Source organism: Symphalangus syndactylus, chromosome 19 (assembly GCF_028878055.3).
Source record: "Symphalangus syndactylus isolate Jambi chromosome 19, NHGRI_mSymSyn1-v2.1_pri, whole genome shotgun sequence".
Taxonomy (NCBI): domain Eukaryota; kingdom Metazoa; phylum Chordata; class Mammalia; order Primates; family Hylobatidae; genus Symphalangus; species Symphalangus syndactylus.
In genome coordinates, this window is record NC_072434.2 from 47744380 (window position 1) to 47758547 (window position 14168).

General features: G+C 41.6%; 1 protein-coding gene across 12 annotated transcripts in view; it reads left to right on the plus strand.

Moving 5' to 3' along the window:
- JAK1 (Janus kinase 1) overlaps window positions 1-14168 on the plus strand; it is a 246230-nt gene that overhangs the window by 159584 nt on the left and 72478 nt on the right. The window contains exon 3 of one of the 12 annotated variants that reach the window (XM_063613289.1): window positions 10839-10913. The exons of the other annotated variants lie outside the window; for them this stretch is intronic. The gene's annotated coding sequence lies outside the window, so the exon portion shown is untranslated. The remainder of the gene's footprint in view (window positions 1-10838; window positions 10914-14168) is intronic. 12 annotated transcript variants of the gene reach the window in all.

Sequence of the window (14168 nt, forward strand, 5' to 3'; positions counted from 1 at the left end):
CACCCTGCTCACATGGGGATTGGTCATCCTCTGAGGCTGGCCACAGCTCTTGTGTTGAGACCGCTCTGTTCTGTGCCCCTGGGAATTCCCTTCACTTCCTCTTTGTTTAATCTTTATTTCCTGTGTTGGAGCCTGTCTCCTGTTATTTTCAGAAGGATGCATAGCAGTATGTTTTTTGAGATCTTTGATATCTAACTATGTCTTGATTCTTCCTTCATACTTCGTTGAGAATTTGGCTGGTTATAGACTTCTGGGTTGGAAGTTGTTTCCCTTCAGAATTTTGCAGGCATTGGGTGGCTGTCTCTTTCCTTGGTGCAGCTGTTAAAAAGCCTGAGAATATTCTCAATCCTTGATCTTTTGAATGTAGCCTATTTTATTGTCTTTTGGAAGCTTATAGACCCTTGTTTCCAATGTTCTGAAATTTCCCAGGAATGCCCCAAACAGGTCTTTTTCTCCATTGTTTTGATGGGCCTTTCCGACCTGGCAACTGGTAGCCTTTGGTTCTGAGAAATCTTTCTCAAATGGTTTTGCTGATGATTTTCTCCCCTCCACTTTCTTTGTCTTTTCTTTAGGAATTCAGACATGTGACTGTCTGGATTGCTCCCTTTAATTTTCTTATCTCTTTTCTCTTATTTTCAGACTGTTCTTTTCTAACCTATTTCCTAACCTTTTTTTTTTTTTTTTTTCTGAGAAAGGGTCTCACTCTGTCACCCAGGCTGGATGGAGTTCAGTGGCGGAATCTCGGCTCGCTGCAACCTCTGCCTCCCGGTTCAAGCGATTCTCCCACCTCAGCCTCCTCAGTAGCTGGGACTACAGGTGCATGCCACCATGCCTGGCTAATTTTTGTATTTTTAGCAGAGACGGGGTTTCACCATGTTGGTCAGGGTGATCTCGAACTCCAGACCTCAAGAGATCCCCCTGCCTCAGCCTCCCAAAGTGCGGGGATTATAGTCATGAGCCGCCGTGCCTGGCCTTTCCTAAACATTATCTTCCAACCTTTTTAGCTTTTGAAAATTAAGATATTATTTACCTACAACAAAGTGTATCAATCCTAAGTGTTTCTTTGGCTGTTCTGACAATCATATAGGCTTGTGCAGTTACCACCCTAAACAAAATACAGAACATTTCTATCAACCTAGAAGTTCCGTAGGGCTCTTTCTCAGCTGTGTTTTCATTTCTGTTATTATCCTTTTAATATTCGAGAGCTCCTTTTTTCTCTGAAATGTTACTTTAAAAAATAAACATTTTATTCTTGATTCATAAATAAAGGGTATTCTTTCATCTTTCTGAAGACATTAATTTTTAAAGTTTTCTCTCTGTGTAATGTTTTCTCTGAGTTGCTTTTTTCTGTTTCCATGTCTGCATTAGAGGCTTTCCTCAGACATCTGTTTACCTTGGCTGTTTGTTTATGATTAAACTTGGAGGAAGGCTGAGCATGTGCCTCGGGCTGGTGAACTTTGAACATTACTAAGAGTGAGCCATTAATTGGGAAACTCCCAGCCTCTGTGTCTTTAGGTCAGTCCTGGTGAGATGGTCACATTCCTCAGAAGACAGTATTCCAGTCTCTCACCTGGAGGGCTAGGGACTGGCTGCCAGCATTTCTGGAGCTGCAGGGAAGAGGGTGAAGGCTGTAGCATCCTGGCCCCCAGCACTCAGCATGTGTGCAGATGCCGTCTTTCTGCGTGCCCAGAGGTTCCCATGCTTTGCCTGACATCTCTAGTTACAGGACCCTTTGTCTTATCCTTTCCAGAAACTAAACCTCTAGACATGTGTTTCCTTATAATAAAATAGTCACTAGCCACATAGTAGCCACTTAAATTTAAATTAACATTTAATAAAATTAAGAAGTCGGTTTCTCAGTTACAGTAGCCATCTTTTAAATGCCTGGTAGCCATATGTGACTGGCTGCCATACTGGACACAGCACAGATACAGAACGTTTCCATTATCGTGGACCATTTTACTGGACAGTGCTAGTCTAGACTTTTGCTGGGGCGGAGGAGTGGCCAATAGGATTCTTTTTCTCAAACACCTTTCCCTGGCCCTCTTTCTTCACCCCAGTTACTGGTGCATCTTTCCGGTTCCTGTGACTTTGGAGACTTCTGTGGTATACGTTGATTTGGTTATCAGCTTTTGCCATTGTCAGCTTGGGATTCGGTATTTGTGGATTATCGAAGTCAATTTTTTTTACATATCCAACTACTTTCCAGTTTCCAAAGTTGTAGTTTTCTCCTCTTCTTTTCCCCTTACATGTTTGTGAATTTGGTCTTAGACAGAAAAGCCATGCTGTATTTATTATTACTACTTTATATATTTTAAAAATATGTACTATATTTTAGTGGAGTTTCAGAAGGGAATGAAATTGGGTATTTGTGTTCAGTCTGCCGTTTTAGCTGGGAATCCTGCCTCATTTACCTTCACAATCCTATAAGGTATATATGTGGTTATTCTCATTTTATAGTGAAGAGAGGCAGGTAAAATAATTGACTCAAGGTCACGTAGCTAGTAAGTGGGATTTAAAGTTGGATCAGACTTAAAAAATCAGAGAGCTTTTTTTATTAAATAGTGTTGTGCCTTATCTTGTATTGAGGAAAGACCCACCCATCACACATTCCCCAAGTTGCAATACTGTAGTTATAGTTGTGTTTTAAATACCGTGTGTTTGGCTGGGCACAGTCGTTCATGCCTGTAATCCCAGCACTTTGGGAGGCAGAGACGGGCAGATCACTTGAGGTCAGGAGTTCAAGACCAGCCTGGCCAACATGGTGAAACCCCATCTCTACTAAAAATACAAAAATTAGCCAGGCATGGTGGTGCACACCTGTAATCCCAGCTACTCAGGAGACTGAGGCAGGAGAATCACTTGAACCCCGGAGGCAGAGGTTGCAGTGAGCTGAGATCACGCCACTGCGCTCCAGCCTGGGTAACAGATGAGACTCTGTCTCAAAAAAACAAAACCAAACCATGTATTTGCCCAGATATTTCCCAGTTATCCTTACCACCACTTAATAAAAAGAGGTCAGCCTTGGATAGTTCTGTCTCAGAAAGGTTCTTTTCTCCTCAGCTGTTTATTTCGTTGTTTTGGGACTTTACAACCTCTAAACTTTGTGTTAGCTTTCTCTTTAGCAATTCTCCAAGTGTTTAGAGTCAGAGGCATTCCATTGTTTAGCTTAAACCTTTTATTTAAAGCATCTATGGTCATTCTCTCATATTAAAATTGTTCCCATATCTGTCTCTTCATTTAAACCTCACTTTCCATAAGGCAGCGAGTAGATTGTGTTTATTTTTGAATCCCTAGTGCCTGGCCCCTTGTCTGAGGTAGGAGATTCATAAGTGTTTGGTTCAACATCATCTTTTATTTGGACCATTGCAATTGCTTCCAAACTGCTGGTCTCTGCCTTCTGTCAGCTGCTCTCAAAATGACCTGACATTGGTCTTTCTCAATATCAACATTCACTGGCCTCCTCTAACCTGCATTGTAGAGTCTTGGCTACTCAGCATGGTCTAGAGGGTTGGCCACACCTGCCTCTCCCCGCTGCTGTAGGCTTATGTCTGGCCACTCACCCCCCAACGCACCCTCCAGTGCACCAATGTGCACTTCATGAAAGGACCTCTACATGCTCTCAAACTTGTGCCCTTACACATGCTCTTATTTCTGCCAGAAATGTGCTATCTCCAGTCCCACCTGTTTCTCTTATTTAATATCTATTTTTCTGCAAATCCCAGCCCCAGGACATTCTCTGTGAAACCTCATCTGATCCACCCTTATATGGAGTTAGAGGATTATTTTTGCTCCCACACACTTCCTTTCAATTCCTCCCTCCCTCCCTCCCTCCCTCCCTCCCTCCCTCCCTTCCTCCCTCCCTCCCTCCCTCCCTTCCTTCCTCCCTCCCTTCCTCCCTCCCTTCCTCCCTCCCAAATGGAATCTTGCCATATGTATTATTCTGCAGTTTGATTTTTCTCCTTAATATGAAGCTTATCATGTTGTAACTGTTGAATGATTAGTTCTATTAGTGTCTGGTTCATAGGAATTATTATCATTGTATGACCAATTTCTAGCACAGAGGCCGGCACATTGTAGGCACACAAAAATTATTTATTGAGTGAAATTGAGCCATGGTGTTGAGTGAGTCCATGGCAGTTCACTTGGCATTTATTGTCTTTGAATTCTGCTGTCAGTAGGGTGATCATATATTCCAGTATATGCCTATTACTATTTTCCTAGCATAGTTATGAATAGTTCCTGATTTTTTTTTTTTTTTTTTTTTGAGACGGAGTCCTGCTCTCTCACCGAGGCTGGAGTGCAGTGGCACGATCTCGGCTCGCTGCAAGCTCCGCCTCCCGAGTTCACGCCATTCTCCTGTCTCAGCCTCTCCGAATAGCTGAGAGTACAGGCGCCCGCCACCACGCCCAGCTAATTTTTTTGTATTTTTAGTAGAGACGGGGTTGCACCGTGGTCTTGATCTCCTGACCTCGTGATCCGTGCACCTCGGCCTCCCAAAGTGCTGGGATTACAAGCGTGAGCCACCGCGCCCGGCCTAGTTCCTGATGTTTTAATACCTCCTAGTTGGTACAGTAAATTATATGGACACCCCAGCCTGGGCAATAAGGCAAGAGACCCTGTCTCTAGAAAAAAATACAAAAATTAGCCAGGCGTGATGGTGTGCATGCCTGTAGTCTCGGCTATTCTGGACGTTGAGGTGGGAGGATTCAGCATTGAGCCTGGGAGGCCAAGATTGCAGTGAGCCAAGATTGTGCCACTGCACTCCAGCTTAGGTGACAGAGTGAGACCTGTCTCAAAAAAACTCATATATAATTTTTATACGTATATGGCCACCCTACCAATTAAACAGATCTAAGTGGAAGCTCATTTTACCTTATCCAGTGGAACAGCTAGAGAGTAATAAATATTTGGGGTGTGAGGTTGCATTTGAAACATTGAATCCAATTTATTTCCAGCCAGCCAATCAGCAAAGCCCCAAATCACACACTGGAAAAGTTACCTTTGATGCATCTTCAAAGCCTAAATGTTTCATTTTCCAGAAGGACTGCTGATTCCTTTTAGAAGTACTTTTACAAGGAGTGGTTTACCTTTCAGAAATGGACCTTTCCTTGTTGCTCTGCTACTTCCCAGCAGTATGACCTTGGCAAAGTTCTCCCGGAATGTAAAATGGGGATGAGAATAGTCCTGCTTTACAGGGTTAATGTGGCAATTGAGATCATTCATGTAAAGTGATTAGCATTGTTAGTGGCATAGTAAGTGCTTAGCAAATATCAGCTTTTATTATTGGTGTTATGATCGTGACCATTACTATCTTTTGACATAGACTAGTTCAGAAGATGTTGGTTATGGTCTTGAAAGGAGTGACTAGGATCTGTCCCACAGCTTTCTGATTGCAATGTATATGCCCTTAACTGCCTGTCAATGCAGGATGCTACTGCACTGTAGAGGATGGAAAAAGAAAAATCAGTAAGAAGAAATCATGTGTGGGTTGCAAAGGAGAGAGTAGAATGACATAACTGTGGTTGCTGGTGAGTCAGGGGCTTGCTGTGTCTACCTTGGAAATCTTGGGTGGGTCAGATTTGGATTGACATTTGAACAGATGGGCCTCAGAATCACCTGGAGAGTTAAAAAAATTGTCTACTCTGGGTTCCAGCCTCGGAGACCCTGATTGATGTAGGGTAAAGATTGGAATTCATATATTTTTAAAAAGCTCCCAGGTAATTCTGATATACAGCTGGGTTTGAGAATTACTCGATGGAGTGATCATTTATTACCTAATAATGCTGTAAAGCATTTCATAATCATTTGCTATTTAATGTAAGGCGGATGATGACATAGGGGTCAGAAAACAGAGAAAGATTATTGGAGAGCCTGAATTAATGGAATTAAATTTTATAAGAGTTTTGAATTTAAGCCCGTCATGAATCTATGTTGTTGTTATCTAGGATCCTTGCCTATATTTAGGTCATTTGAAATGAAATAACAGAAAATTAGGCCGGGCGCGGTGGCTCACGCTTGTAATCCCAGTGCTTTGGGAGGCCGAGGCGGGCGGATCATGAGGTCAGGAGATCGAGACCATGGTGAAACCCCGTCTCTACTAAAAATACAAAAAAATTAGCCGGGCGTGGTGGCGGGCGCCTGTAGTCCCAGCTACTCGGAGAGGCTGAGGCAGGAGAATGGCGTGAACCCGGGAGGCGGAGCTTGCAGTGAGCCGAGATTGCGCCACTGCACTCCAGCCTGGGCGACAGAGCGAGACTCCGTCTCAAAAAAAAAAAAAAAAAAAAACTGAAAGGTAGATATTTTCTCCTGACATTTGAAGATGTTTTCAACTTTTATTGCTGTTACTGGAAAAGAGAAAGAACTTAGCTAGGTGCATATCATTGATACTTGACTGGGTCCAGGTCATTACTTAGATGATTTAATGGAAGGGCATTAGGTTAGGAGTGAGTAGACCTGCGTGGAGTCTCAGCTCAGATACTTCTCTTTGCAAAACCTGAGTTAGTTACTTCACTCATCTTTTTGGCATGTATTTTCTTACCTGTAAAACGGAGACAGTGTTATTGGCCTCTATCCGGCATGATATTGTTGGGGGTGTAATGAGGACATGTATGTGATAAGAATGTAAAGCTGTGATGAACACAGAGAGTGACCATATGTCTCTGTTTGCCTGGGGCAGCACCAGTTTACACCTGTTGTTGGGTATAATTATTGATAGCACACTCTTTAACTCTCAGGTATCCTAGTTTGGCTGATAAATTATATGGTCACCCTGTATTCATAATACCCATCCATTGTTTACTATTAATCTTTTGAAGTAGGAAGGTTTTCTGGCTTCATTCCTGTGGCCCCAAATCCCAAATAATCAAGCATTTCTTAGATGCTTTCTGGTAGTTTTCTTCGATTTTATGTAAATTTCATCTCTCCAACTACATTGGTCAGTAGATAATAATTGTTTTTGTTTTTTCACTCCTGAATAATTTTCTTGTTTATCATGGTATTAGCATTTTAAACACTCTAATTGCCCATTTCGGTTGGTGCGTCTTAAGTAAATTTGAAGTGCAGGCAGAGGACAGAGGAAGCCCAGCTGGAAATGGCTTTGTGGAAGAACACTAAAAATGAAGAGTACAGTTTGTTTGCTGATGTTCTGACTTGGTTTTTTGGAATCTAAATGCCCTATGTTGATTTTTTTGTTTTTGTTTTTTTTTTTTGAGACACAGTCTTGCTTTGTCATCCAGGCTGGAGTGCAGTGGCGCAATCTCGACTCACTGCAACCTCTGCCTCCCAGATTCAAACTATTCTCCTGCCTCAGTCTCCTACTGTAATCTCAGTAGCTGGGACTACAGGCCCTCGCCACCATGCCTGGCTAATTTTTGTATTTTTAGTAGAGACAAGGTTTCACCATGTTGGCCAGGCTGGTCACGAACTCCTGACCTCAAGTGATCAGCCCGCCTTAGCCTCCCAAAGTGCTGGGATTCCAGGCGTGAGCCACCATGCCTGGCCATATGTTGATATTTCTAAGTACAGTGTTAACTCTCCAAAGTAATTGGGAAGACCACAAAAGCTCTAGATGAAATTTCAAATGCTCCCCCTCCCCCCGGAGAAATTTAAGAACCATCAGAAGAACTTTGCATTCCTCAAATAACATTTTCTTTTCCCTTTTTTGACAATGAGAGCAATGCATTTGATCATGTTTCTCCCCTTTTTTTTTGACTCCTAGGAAACTCAAAGCCAAATTCGTGGCCCATCCTTAATGTCTATGTGGAAAGCAGTAGCCTACAAATAACTTTCCAGTAGCCTTGACTTTTTGTCCCGTATTACAATCTCCTTAGTCCTGGATTTTAAAAATATATATTTCTGTTTTATTCAATGTGTTCTTATAAACTGCCTTGGAATCTTGCGAGTTAAGTTAAAGATTAAATAAATAACGAATATAAAGATGGTATCATAGTTTCAACATTATTTTCATGAAATTGTTCGAAATTTAGAAGGCACAAGCTTTTGTGGTACAGAGACCTGTACTGCCTGAGAGTCAATAAAGAATATACTGTGGTCTACCATCCCACTGAGGAGGTTACCTCCCACCAGAACAGGGCTAAAGAGAGCAAATTAGCTCCATATGTTGCCTATTAAAGCTCTTGGACAAATGATTGATAACAGTGTATGCAGGTGGGAATAAGAGCAAGCTCCTGTCTTATTTTTTTGAGACCCTGTCTTATTGTTTTGTGTAATGGTCTCACTGTTGCCCAGGCTGGAGTGCAGAGGTGCTGTCACAGCTCATTGCAGCCTCGACCTCCCAGGCTGAGGTGATCCTCCCACTTCAGTCTCCCAAGTAGCTGGGACTACAGGCGTGTGCCACCACACCTGGCTAATTTTTTTTTTTTTTTTTTTTTTTAGAGACGGAGCCTTGCTCTTTCTCCCGGGCCAGACTGCAGTGGCGCTATCTCGGCTCACTACAAGCTCCGCCTCCCGAGTTCATGCCATTCTCCTGCCTCAGCCTCCCATGTAGCTGGGATTACAGGCGCCTGCCACCGCGCCCGGCTAATTTTTTGTATTTTTAGTAGAGACGGGGTTTCACTGTGTTAGCCAAGATGGTCTCGATCTCCTGACCTCGTGATCCGCCCGCCTCGGCCTCCCAAAGTGCTGGGATTGCAGGCGTGAGCCACCACGCCCAGCCTCACCTGCCTGATTTTTTTTTTTGGAGAGATGGGGTTTCACTATGTTGCCTAGGCTGGTCTTGAACTCCTGGCCTCAGGAGATCGTCTTGCCTCATCCTTCCAAAGTGCTGGGATTACAAGTGGGAGCCACTGTGCTTGGCCTAGGAGATCTATTTTCTTTTCTCTGAATAATTCTTGTGACACTGGCTCTCCCTCCATCTCTTTCTGTTTCTTTGTCATTTTTCCCAGCTATCCTTTTTTCCTTGTCCTCTTCTCCCCTCCATCCTAAAACCTTTGATCACAAGCTAGTTTCCTTTCCACATCATCCTCTCCCCTCTACTAAACACTATTTCGCCCCCACTTGCTTTCAGCTGTGCTTGCCTCTGAGCCCCTCTTTCACCACGGCCCAGATGGGGTGCATGTGCCAGCTTCCCTGTCAGCAGCTCTTGTGAGCAGAACCGCTGCTAACAAGCTTCCCGAAAACTAGGAAAAGAGATACACCATTAAATACCAAGCAGTAATTTGGAGACAAAAGAAAACATCACATTTGATTGGAATGCCTTACATTGCATCCAGATAGTTTGGTAGGAAGGAGAAATAAAAATGTGGCGGATAGCTAGCATAATGCTAGATAGCAGTAGCAGTAGAATCTCAGTTCTTTTGTCTTTTTGTAATTAGCTCGTTCGTTCATTCATTCATTCACTCACTCACTCAGCAACCACTTATCTGTGTCTGTTACATTGCCAGTAGTGTTTTCTTGGGTCTGGGCTTTTTGATGATAGAGCTTTGTGAGACCTAGGACCTGGCCTGGGAATTTAGTATTTGCTTGCTTTCTGGGCTGGAGAAAGACTGCCTCTAATTATACAGTTCCTCCTATGCATAGAGGTTATATTCATAAATACAGTGTACACTGAATCTTTATTTTAACAAGGGGTGTGTGTGTGTATGTTTGCCATGAACATACACACAGTATATTCTAAAGATTGTCTAAGTAAAACATAATTAATATATATATATTTTTCAATCTACGTAGTAAAACTTTTACTAATCGGAACAAATGAGAAGGAAGACTAGCCTGAACATGTTGAAAGCTGCACAGTAGAATATGTAAAAAGAAATGGCACACTTGGAAATGGTAGCTCCGTAGAGAGCCCCACATCATGTTGAGATGAATAAGGATAGAGCTGAATAGATGCATCATTTTGAGAGGGTCACTGCCATGAGAGTAAGGACCGGAAAAACTAGCCTGATAAGCCTTATATATGGCTTAATAGAGGTTTAATGTTTAAGAATTTGGTAAGAATTACTGTGATTAGTGCATTAAAGTTCTAACCTGAGCAGTACTGACTTGACTTCTCTTTATATTACCAATACTACTTAGAGATAAATGGGTATTCCTAAAGTGTCTGAAATGTTCTGTCTGTTAAGGAGGTCAGTAGTCTACTTTGTCACCTTTTTTTCTTTACCAGTTTCATTTTTGGACAGATGGTACAGTGCTCTATACACTTTTGAGCATGTCTCAAGTTCCATATTGGAAAAATATGATTTAAAAGGATTTAGGCTAATGAGAATAACAGAGTAAGAGTCATAATTGTATTTCAATCAATAAATACAGTTTTGGTGTGAGCTGGGTCTACTTTGCTTTTTAGTAGTCCTTATTACTTGATAGTAAAGAGACATGTGCATTTCAGTAGTATGTATGTTTTATTACACTTAGAGGTAACTTCTGTGTCCTTCAGGGGCTCCACCTATAAAATTAGGAAGATCCTGGCATGCGAGGGCTGAGGGTGCACTCATAACACATCTTGTTTTTTTTAACTTTAAGTTCAGGGGTACATGTGCAGGTTTGTTATATAGGTAAACTTGCGTCATGCATGTTTGTTGTACAGATTATTTCATCACCCAGGTATTAAGCCTAGCACCCATTAGTTATTTTTCCTGATCCTCTCCCTCGTCCCACCCTTCACCCTCCAATTGGCCCTAGTGTGTGATGTTCCCCGCTATGTGTCCAAACATATCTTATTTGTATGTCTTATTGAACCTGGGGCTTAGGGAGGTGAAAGGATTTATTATGGCAGAGCCTTTAACGGGTCCAGCACTTTTTCTAAATTCTACTTTGCTGTAGGTCTGAGAAAAGCCCAGAAGTTTATTGTGCTAGAACAATGTTATTCTCTCTTTCAGAATCAAAACCTTTGAGAACCCAGCCTTTTCATTTTCTAATAGCTATTCCTCCCTAAAGGATGCCAGGAGGAATATGTAAGTATATTTAGATAGAATGTACGCATACATCTCCATGTCTTAGAAACACCCCCACTTCCAACCCCATGTACTGTTATTTTCATTTCAGAACTGGAATTAGGGTATGGAAGCATCTGAATTGTTCCCCTCCCTATCATCTTTTCTCTTTTTACAAATACAGTTTTACCAAAACAAACCCAGTTATAAAGGCGTTACTGGAAAGTTTACTGTACTTTGGATCCATAAATATTCCTTTTTTTTTTTTTTTTTTTTTTTGTGCTTCTCCTCACTGTTAAGAGAAGTCTGCTGGACAAGGAGTTTTGAGTATGTGCATTTAGTGGGTAGATAATGGTAAAAGGAAAAAGAAAAACAAGCACTGGCGTGAAAGGTAGTAGTATACCCTCCTCCGTTTTTCCTTTAAAGGCTTAAGAGGTAGTGTGGAATAGCAGAAACAGTCCTTCCCTAGATTTCTAGAGATCTGGGTTCAAGATCTGGCTTTTGCCATTTACTTACTCTATGAGTCATCACCTCTCTGTGTCAATATTTATGTATTCACTCACCACTTATTGAGATTTATCTGTCAAACACTGCAGATACAACAGAGAATAAAACTGTCACAGCCCTGCCTTCTTGATGCTTACGTTAAGACAGTGATAGTAACTGAGAATGGGGTAGTAGCAGTGTAGGTGGCGAGAAATCGTGGGATATGGGACATATTTTGAAGCTAAAGCTGATAGAATTGGTGATGGTTTAGATGTGGGATGTGAGAGAAAGACGTGTCAAGACTGACTGCTGGGGGTTTTGCTCCTACAACATGGTGAATACTGGCATTTACCGAGAGAGTGAATGCTGGGGAGGAGGGAGGAGGTGTGTGTTGATGGTGTGGGAATTCCAGGTTGCTTTTTATATAGATGATGGTTTAGATGCCTGTTAACTTCCAAGTAGAGATGCTGAAGAGGTAGTTGGGATTTTTTTTTTTTTCTTTTTTGAGATGGAGTTTTGCTTTTGTTGCCCAGGCTGGAGAGCAATGGTACAGTCTTGGCTCACTGCAGCTCCTGCCTCCCAGGTTCAAACGATTCTCCTGCCTCAGCCTCCCAAGTAGCTGGGATTACAGGCATGTGCCACCACGCCCAGCTAATTTTGTATTTTTAGTAGAGATGGGGTTTCACCGTGTTGGTCAGGCTGGTCTTGAACTCCTGACTTCAAGTGATCCACTCACCTTGGCCTCCAAAAGTAGTTGGATATTTGAGATCGGAGTTCTGAGATAGAAATTTGGACATTGTTAGCATATATGTGGCGTTTAAATCATGCAACAGGGTGAGATCACTTCAGTAGAGAGAGAAAAGGTGAAGATTGAGGCCTGAGTCCTTGGGCCACCGACATTCGGAGACTGAGAAGTGGGGGAGCTCCCTCTGGCCTCTGAGAATGAGAATGCTGGAACCTGACCTCTTTTCCTCATTTAGGTTGTTTGTAGGGATCATGTGAAATAGGTACACGTAAACACACATCAAAAACGACTTAGTGCTTAATTGCATGACTAAATATAGGAGTAAGGGAGATTACATGGAAAAATCACTTTTCCACTTGATTTTTCTTCTGAAAATCTGTTTTATGGGATTGGGTGAGGTGGGTGCAAATTTATTATATGGCAGAGGTTCCCAATGTGTAGATGTGTAAATCTGGGATTCAAGGGAGTGAAGACAGGGGAGGGTATTTGGGAAATTTTACAGGGGGCCTACCGTACAATATCTGCTTTCAATATGATTATTTCTTTCTTTATTAGTCCAAAAATATCTATAGCAGTGGGATCCAGGAGCTATTACCTTTAACAGGATTCTCATACTGAAAAAATTTAATACTGATATTTGACATATGTAGAGCTATGTACATTTATAAAAACATGTATACATACTAAATGTGAATTGGATACAGTTGACGTTGTCTGCTTTTGTGAACAGATATCTGCTTGGGTTCCCAGGTTTTAGTAAGCTGTTTGAACTTGTCTCATCTCACTCTGCTCTGCCTCTTCTCTGTCACCGTCCTCGCACTGGAGATGAGGCAGGGTTTCCTGAACTGTGGGCTTTGTTCTGGGAAGACCCTGTGGCCAGCTTCTAGAGAAGACTTGCAGAAAGATGTGGGATGAGAACAGGAAGATCAAGTGGGTTGAAGGGGAAAAAACAAGAAGGCCGAGGCAAATAAAGGCAGAGGATCATTTGGAAGGGGGTTGAGGAAAGGGGCCTCCACTGTTCCCTAGGTGACCATATTTTCTCTCCCTCTTTGGGTTATTTTCTTTGTGCCTACCTGTTTTATCAGAATTGCAAGGATTATTCCCAGGTGTTTGGGTTATTGAGTATAGTAGGTAAGTATAACTTTTTCTGGGCATTACCTTCTAGAATATCTGCTTGAAGGTAAAATTGCAAAAATGGCTCATTCTCCCCTACTTTTATGAACACCGTTTTAGTCTAATCTTATTATATTGAAATCTTAGATTTTATCCCATGCTTGTGTTTATCCAATTTTATAGGGTGTGTGTGTGTGTGTGTGTGTGTGTGTGTGTGTGTATGTGTATGGGGAATGTGAATATATGTGAATGAATGCCTTTTCTAGAGAATCTGGTATATTAAGTCATCTACCCAGGAAGAAAGGTCTTCTGAGATTGATGCTGTCAGATAAATCTATAGAATTTGAGAAATGAAAGAGAGCATAGGGAACATCTGATCCAGACTTTTCCAAATGTGTATTCCACTAAAAAAGAAGTGCCTTGGTCTGATGATTTTTTGGGAGTTGGAGACTCACTGCGTTTATTAACTATGAAAGGCTTAAGAGCTCTTGCTGTTAAAAATATTATTTAACTATGTTTAACCAGTGTTTATCCAATTTTTTCACTATGGACCCTCATTTTCCTTCTCTCTCTTTTTAGAAGGATATGTACATAGAACAGTTACTATCATTGCACAGAAGTACAAGGTTCCAGAAAACATAATTTGGGAATGCTAATTTAATTCTTACCTTTAAATTGAGCTTGATACTTCATTTCTGTTGGTTTGTGTTCCCATATGTAGTATGAGCAGGTTGAATGAATTAATCAATTACTATGTCACTCCTGACTGTGACATTTTCTGGTTCTGATTCGTTAAATCAATATTTAAAAATTATATCTGTTTCTATATTAAAGAACCTTGTCTTTTTTGTTCCTTACTAGAACCATAGTGCCTAATACAGTGCCTGACACATAGTAGTGTCTCAGTAAATGTTACTGAGCAAATATATACC